This window comes from Mandrillus leucophaeus, unplaced genomic scaffold (genome assembly GCF_000951045.1).
Source record: "Mandrillus leucophaeus isolate KB7577 unplaced genomic scaffold, Mleu.le_1.0 Scaffold122, whole genome shotgun sequence".
Taxonomy (NCBI): Eukaryota; Metazoa; Chordata; class Mammalia; order Primates; family Cercopithecidae; genus Mandrillus; species Mandrillus leucophaeus.
In genome coordinates this window covers 503,526-510,059 of record NW_012100543.1, presented here as the reverse complement: position 1 = coordinate 510,059, position 6,534 = coordinate 503,526, and the positions used below count along the sequence as shown (strand labels likewise).

General features: G+C 54.4%; 1 long non-coding RNA gene across 1 annotated transcript; it reads right to left on the bottom strand.

Annotated features, from left to right (window-relative positions):
• Positions 1–406: 406 nt before the first annotated feature.
• On the bottom strand, positions 407–2,172 carry LOC105533057. The gene is made up of 2 exons (XR_001005072.1): positions 2,047–2,172; positions 407–875 (listed from the first exon to the last, which is right to left on the bottom strand). It is a non-coding gene; the product is annotated as an uncharacterized LOC105533057 (long non-coding RNA).
• Positions 2,173–6,534: the final 4,362 nt, after the last annotated feature.

Here is a 6,534-nt window from a genome sequence, read left to right as displayed (position 1 = left end):
GCTGAGGCTGGAGCCACCTTCTATCACAGACGGTCATAGCTTCTCAGGGCTGTCCTTCTCTGTAGAAGGACAATGGGACCTGATGCCTGTGGGTCCTGCCTCACCCCCTCATCCTGGAGCAGCCACCCGGCCTCGCTCCCCTTGGTGATCTCTTGTTTCAGTTGTTGCTCTGTCAACTTCATCAGGTCATGTCCGCATACTCTACCTCTTCCTCATGGCCTGGCCTGGCCCATCTGACAGGTTCTCTCACAGGCAGAACTGGATGTGTGGCTGGGCCAGGCTGGACAGCTGGGCCCCTGTGAATTTCCACAAATCCAGAGTCAAGCTGGTGTGGATCCAGTGAGAACTTATCAAACACCTGGGCGCCTGAGCTAGGCTAGACACCCAAGGACGCCAACTTTGGCAATCCTTATTGGGACCCTGGAAAGTGCAATTTATTGTCTCTCCTTGGCATTAAACTGATGCTCAAAGAGATGGACCTCCTGGACCAAGGACAAAGAGCACAATCTGGACTCTACACAGACTTGTTTAGGTGCAAAGATTCCTACTCAATAAAGGGAAGGGAATCCAGGAAACCGCATCTCCCTACTTCCCAGCCCAGCGTTTGTCCATCAGGCTGCCCAGGTCCCCATGCTGCTGCAGGAGCTCTGATGATGAGTACTGCAGAGCCCATGGGAGGAATGCCAGCCTCACGCCAGGATAGCCGGGCAGGCTGGTCACGTTGGGAGGCCTGGAGCCAGCCAGCCAGGCCCTGATAGCTTACAGCTGCTCCAAATGCAGGAGGCGGAATCAGAGCCCACCCCAGCCACTGGAGAGGGACGCCTCCATCTGTGCCTGTGTTCCTGGGGTGCCGCCAGCCCTTTCCTCCATGGGAGCTGCCAAGGAAAGAGCCCTTTTGTCATCTTCCCAGGCAAGAACAGCCATCCCGTGGCACTCACTCCCTGCACACTCCAAGGCCTCTCTCCTGCTTCATGGAAACGGGATTGAGTCTTGCTTGAAGCTGTGCACCACCAGACCACAAAAAGTCTCAAATATGGGTGTGGCCACCAGCCCCAGAGAGCCACAAGCACTCGGATTCTGGGAGCCCCGAGACTTGGAAGTTGCCTGTGGTACCAGGGCCAGGTGTTTATTGTCAGCGTTCTGGCCGGCCACACATGTTGCTGACGCTTTCTGTGCCTTTGGAGCTCTGGATGACCACTGTGTGTGTTGGTTTTGAGACAGGGTCTTGCTCTGTCACCCAGGCTGGAGCACAGTGGCGTGATCTCGGCTCACTGCAACCTCTGCCACCTGTGTTCAAGTGACTCTCATGCCTCAGCCTCCCAAAAATGCAGACATGTGCCACCATGCCCAGTTAATTTTTGTATTTTTAGTGGAGACGTGGTTTCATCATGTTGGTCAGGCCGGACTTGAATTCCTGGCCTCAAGCAATCTGCCCACCTCCGCCTCCCAAAGTGCTGGGATTACAGGCCTGAGTCACTGCACCTGGCCCTGTGTAATCCTTCTGAGAGTTTCTGAGCAGCGAACACCCCAGGTTGGCTGCATGGGGGAGGCTGTAAAATCTGACAGCAGCTAGTGGTTCCTAGGGGGACGGTTCAACATCATGTCCCATGGATGGTCCAAGGACAGAACAGCCCCAGCATTGAGGCCAGAAAGCTGGCCCTGGAGGAAGTTGGTTCCTATCCTGTGCCTCTAGGCTGGGGTGAAGGTTTCCAGGAGGACACCTCCCTTGGTCACACTGTCCTCCCAAGCACCCCTCTTGCATACGTGCCCAGATCCGCAACCCCCAGAGGGCTACAAAAATTAGCCGGGTGTGGTGACGCATGTCTGTAATCCCAGCTTTTTGGGAGGGTGAGGCACTAGAATCGCTTGAACCTGGGAGGCAGAGGTTGCATCACAAAATCCATCACAACCTCTGGGTTTCCTCAAGGGATTCTCCGTCTGGCCATCCACCTCCCCTGCCCCGCCCCGCCCATTCCGACTTCCCCTTTCGGACTTGTCCCTCTCTTCTGACCTCCTCCATCCATCGCTCTTCTAGCCGTCACTCACCTGCATCACCGCAGTGACTCCCTGGCCGCTCTGTCCCTGCCCGGCTCAGACTTTCCTACACAGCCAGGAGTAAGCCCAGACAGCATGTCCCTCCTCCGCTCAAGAGCTTCCAAGGGCTCCGCATCAGGATCAGTTTCCCGAGGGCAGTCATAGCAAATGACCACAAACTGGGTGGCTTGAAAAGTCTCCTCTCACAGCCCTGGAGACCAGAAGTCTGAAGTCGAGGTGTCAGCAGGACCCCGCTGCCTAGGAGGGTCCTTCTTTGCCTCTTCCCGTTCCTGGCGTTCCCCCGCTGGTGGCAGCACCACACCGATCCCTGCCTCAGCCTTCACATGACCTTCTCTTCTCCGCTGTGTGTCTCTTCCAGAAACACCTGTGATTGGATTTAAGGCCCACCTGGATAACACAGGATTCTCTCATCTTGAGATCCTTAATTTAATTTCATCTGCAGATTCCTTTTCCAAATAAGGTCACATTCACACATTCCAGGGGTTAGGATGTGAACATGGCTTTTTGGGGGGGAATAATTCAACCCGATATTACCTCCCTAAGGAAAATCCCAAGTCATTACTCTGTGCTTCGAGGCCCTTCAGGATCTGGCCTCATCCCTGACCTCCGACCTCCCGCTGTCTATCCCACCACCCCTGACCTCCAGCCCTGTTCCCCCCCGCCCCCCGTCTCCCTAGCACACCATGTTCCTGCTTCGGGGCCTTGGCAGGTGCTGGCTTTTCCTCCAAGGTCCACATGCTTCCTCCATCACTGTCGTCACGTTTAGCGATTGTTTTGTATGACTAGGCCCACCCTGGCCACGTTGTCTAAACTTGCAGCCTTCCTGGAACACTCCCTCTTCCTCACCTGCCTTCTCTCTTCCCTAGCACTCGTCACCATCACACACGCCAGCCTTCTCATTTATGTCGTTCATTGTCTCCCCTCCCCTAGGCCGCAGGCTTGTTTTTTCAGTTTTGTTCACTGCTGTGTCCCAGCGGCTAGAACAACGCTTGACACTAGTCGGCCTTGGCTGAATGAATGAGTGAATGAATGAGCAAGAGTTTGCTCAGGCTGAACTCTGAGCTGCCGGAAGCCTTTGTAGACACCCCCAGAACATGCTGGACCCACCTCTGAGCTCCTGGTGTACTTCGATTCTCACGAGGCCCCCACACTTCAGCCTCTGGTGATCCTCTTTTCGATCCTGACATGTTGGCTCAGCAAACAGTCCCTGAGCCCACATCATGAGTCACCAGAAGCCCTTGACCCTTCCTCCCACATCCTTCCCCACTGCGCCCGCTCTCACCCTGGTCACATTTAGCCAAGTGTGTGCAGGGAACTGTGTATGAAGGTCAGGCCTGCCCTGCCGCCTCTGCTGGTCCCTGGAGCTGCCGGGGGGATGGCAGAGTGGGTCCTTTTGATGCACTCAAGCCTGGGATCTGGGCCCCCAGGGCAGGCATTGAGGGAATGTACAAGAGTTGCCCCAGGGCCTGCAACACTAACTGTGAGGAGTTCCCCAAAACTTCCCTGATTCCACAGCCTCCATTTCAGAAGAGGGACACAGCTTTCTTGCCATGTCTCTGCTGCCAATGGGCTCTGTGACTGGCACCATTTTCCTCCTGTTGCTGGTCCCCAGTTTTGTCATCTCAAATCTGGGCATTGATCCCCTCGGGGATGGCTACAATAGGTTGCATCGTACACATTCCAACTCAGATGGCTCTGGCTGTGGCACTGGGTTGAGAAGAATTCTGAGGTTCAATCCAGGCTTAACAGGAAACAAGGGTGGTGATCCATTAGCGACATCTGCCATGGGTGTAGGGGAGAGTGGGGGCCCAGGTGTGCTAAGGCTGGGTTAGATGCTTTGTGAGTGGGCTTTGGGCAATACGTCCATGTGAGTCTGTGGACGCCTGATGATAGAGAGAAGATCCTGGAGGAGGTGAATGAGTCTGAAATGAGTGGTTGATGACATCACAAATCCTTTTTGAGTTTACTTTGGTGCATCTGAGGCAGCTGCTATGGCCTTCCTGCTGGGAAGGCATCAATGACCCAATGGAGAGATGGCTCCTTCCCTACGCTGGGGTTGAAGTCACAGGGCAGTTAGGTGAGCTCCCTGCTCTGTGTTTTGTCTCTCAGCTGGCCATAGTGCTTGGTGGCGGAGGCTGTCCTCTGGCTCAGGATTTGCAGCAACAAGGCCAGCCTCTAGCTGGGCCTAGCCAAGTGCCCTGTGAGACTCGCTGGAAGTGAGGTCCCCTGTCTCAATCCATTCAGGCTGCTACAACAAAATACCACGGATGGGGTGGCTTAGAAATGGCAGACACGTATTTCTCACAGTTCTGGAGGCTGAAAGTCCCAGATCAAGGTGTCAGCAGCTCCAGTGTCTGGGAGGGCTGGCTCTCTGCTTCCTGGATGCGGCTGTCTTGCTTCATCCTCATGTGATGGAAGGTGCCGGGGGTTTTCCTCAGGCCTCCTTTATAAGGGCGTGAATCCCAATCAGCAGGGCTGTGCCCCATGCCCCAGTCTGTTCCAAAGACCCCACTCCCATACCCTCACCTTGCTGGTGAGGATGTCAACATACACGTTGTTGGGGGTACAAAAACACTCAGACCATAGCATCTTCTCGGGACAGACACAGAGCCTGGCACGCCACTTACCTGAACAAGGGAGACATTCTTGTAGCCAGCACAGCTGGATCAGGGAGTGAGAGCCTCGGCAGCCTTGGGAGAAGGTGCCCTAATGTGACATGGGCCTCAGTTTCCCAGCTGTGGGCAGAGATCACAGCAGCTGTCTCCTTTTCAGGCTGGACAGATGGCTGCAACCTGCAGAAATGCCATGGCCCTGGGACAGAGCTGTGTCTACCCTGGGGCAGAGCTGTGTCTACCCACAGGAAGGAGGATCCTTTTCTAATCCACACAAAGGTGCCCTGGGGATCCAGGTCATGCATAGAAAACTCCTCACCAGGCACTCACCAGGAGCAGAACGCTATTATCGCTATTATCGTCATCCTCACAGTGACTCCTGCTCTAACAGAGGCACATAGGCACAGAAAGAGGGAGACGTTTCCCTGAGGCAGCAGGAGGGCTTCCTGGAGGAGGGAGGGTTTGGGCTGAGCCTTGCCCATCCTGTAGCAACCGATGATTCTGGCCACAGCCCATGCCTGCCTGTCTGACTCCCCACAAAGGGATTGCAGCCTGCTCTGTGCTGCAGCCCTTCCTCGACATGGCTGGTTTCTTCCCTAGGTCTATATTTGGTTCCTGCTGACTCTTCCGTGACATAAATGCAAATGAGACCACAGACAACTAGCCTCAAAGCCAAGGAAGCCACTGGCTGGAGTTGTCTCCACAGTCCCCTGCTGGGCAGGGAAGTGGGCAGAGGTGATGGTCACATCCATCTGTCATGGCCCATCAGGGGAGGAGGCCTCTTGGGGCCACTGACACCTCCAGGTGGCCCAAAAAAGATCATAGCCAGGAGGCAGAGCCTTAGACTAACCAACAAGAGCTTCCCGCATGGCTGATGACAGTTTCCCAGGTTCTTTCTTAATCACTGGGACCTTAGTTCTAAGGTGATCCTGTGTGGAGTCCTGGAATATAAAGCAGAGTGGTCCAGGGCTTACCTCCTGCCCTGAGGCCTTTTCACCAAACCTAGGGCTCCTTAGGGCACAGTAGCTTGAAAACCACTGACCCACAGGATGTGACTCAAACTTCTAAAGCTCTCACAACTCTCCCCTCCTTCTCCGTGACACTGCTCCAATCCCACCTCTGGGTATACCAGATACCTCCTGCTCCTGCATTGGCCCTTTAGTGTTTTGATACTTGCTGCTTTGTCAAAACTCCTTCAAGACCCCCGCTAAGATACTGCCTCCTCCAGGAAGCTTATTGCTACGATCTGAATATTTATGTTCCTCCAAGATTCTATTCATCTGCTCAAACCTAAACCCCCAAGGCTCTGGTATTAGGAGGTGAGGCCTTAGAGCAGGGATTAGGTCATGAGGGTGAAGCTGTCATGAATAGGATTAGTGACCTTATAAAAGAGGCTCCAGGGAGCTGCCTTGCCACTTTCACCATGTGAGGACATGGCGAGAAGATAGCCGTTTGTGAACCAGACAGCAGGCCCTCACCAGGCACCAAATCAACTGATGCCTTGACCTGGAACTTCTCAGCCTCCAGAACTGCCAGCTACACATTTCTGTAGTTTCTAATCACCCATTCTATGACAGTTTTTATAGCAGCCTGAAAGGACTAAGAGAATTATTTTGACTTCTTCCCCCCACCCACCTACATGGGCAGTGGTCCCTTCTTCCCCTTTCTGTGCTGTACTCTGTCCTCCTCCCTATCACAGCCTTCCTTCTGCTGTGTCTGAAGCACCCGTTTCCCTGGGTGCTTTCCCAAAAGCACCTTTGTCCCACACACAAGTCTCAGCTCCTTCAGGGCCTGGTGGTGTTCCTCCTCTGCGTTTCCTGGGCTGGACTCTCATAGGTGCACCATCAGAACCGCTCATTGCAGACCC